We start from the raw sequence: 1,316 nt of genomic DNA, 5'->3' as shown, positions 1-1,316 counted from the left end.
AGAGAGAGAGAGAGGGTGATATGAGAAGCTTGGAAGTTAAGGTTAGAAAGCAAGAGGTCCTGGCCCTACACAAACCCATTTTTGCCTTTGGAAAGAGGTGGTTCATATTCTCTGGCCTCCATCCTTTGACCTGTCCAGCATGGGAGGCTCTACTACCATGAATGTGCACTCTTCTGGTACAGCTTTCAGGGCCACTGAGGCACACAAAGCCACCTCACTAGATTAAGAACTGAACCGTGTGGTGGATGGTTTTTATATAATTCATTTTGTTCAACTGTTCAAGGAAAAACATTAACTGGTTCAGTTTCACTGGTCTTGGCAGGTCTTAGGCATGGCTCCTTCCTCCAGAACAACCCTTAGAAGAAGTAATGAGTTGAGTAAGAGAGTTCGATAATTTCATTTGCTTTGAGGAATGTAGAATCTAAGATTCAAGCCTTGCCCTTTGTTGGAAAGTGACAAAAAGGAAAAAGCAAAATGATGTTGTCCTTTGGGATGGAGGCAAGTAAAATGTAAATGAGAAAAGAATTCTGAGTTGAAGGAGTGATGTGAGAGTTGAGGAAGAATGAGGGAAGAAGAGAGGAGAATGAAGAGAGAGTGAGGTGGTGGTGAAGAGAGGGGTGGAGTAAGAAGCTTGAAAGTTAAGGTTGGAAGGCAAGAGTTGAATGTAGGAGAAGGAGGATGAAGAGGAGGAGGAGGAAATTAAGGATTGGGGAGAGAAAATAGAAGGAGCTAGATGCTTAAACTAAGACAAACAAACAACATGAAGGCAAAGAGGAGGGATTGGGGAGTTAAGTAGGGGAAATGGGAGCAAAAGGAAAACCTGTTCCTAAAAATAATTATTCACAGATATGGACACCTTATAAGCCATACACAGAAAGATATACAATACTAACAATTTAGAGGTGTAATGTTCAAATCTGAAAGAACAATAAAGAACAAACTGTTTTTGTTTTTAGTTGTAAATATGATTGTATATGTTGGCAGTGTTTGAACAGTGGCTAGGAATGCCTTGCAGCATTTGTTTTGGTTCTCTACACACTGAGTTCAAATTCTGCCATTGTAACATTGCCTTTTATCCATGTGGAAAAGAAGATTATGTTAGTAGAACTAACTATAAATGCAGACATGGATGTATGGTAAGAAGTTTGCTTCCCAACTACATGGTTCATAGTTCAGTCCCATAGCGTGACACATTGGGCAAGTGTCTTCTACTATAGACTCAGGTTAACCAAAGGCTTGTGAGTGGATTTGGTAGATGGAAACTGAAAGAAGCCCATCGTATATATATATATATATATATATATATATATATATAT

Source organism: Octopus bimaculoides, chromosome 25 (assembly GCF_001194135.2).
Source record: "Octopus bimaculoides isolate UCB-OBI-ISO-001 chromosome 25, ASM119413v2, whole genome shotgun sequence".
Lineage (NCBI taxonomy): Eukaryota > Metazoa > Mollusca > Cephalopoda > Octopoda > Octopodidae > Octopus > Octopus bimaculoides.
Note: the sequence above shows the minus strand (reverse complement) of the source record.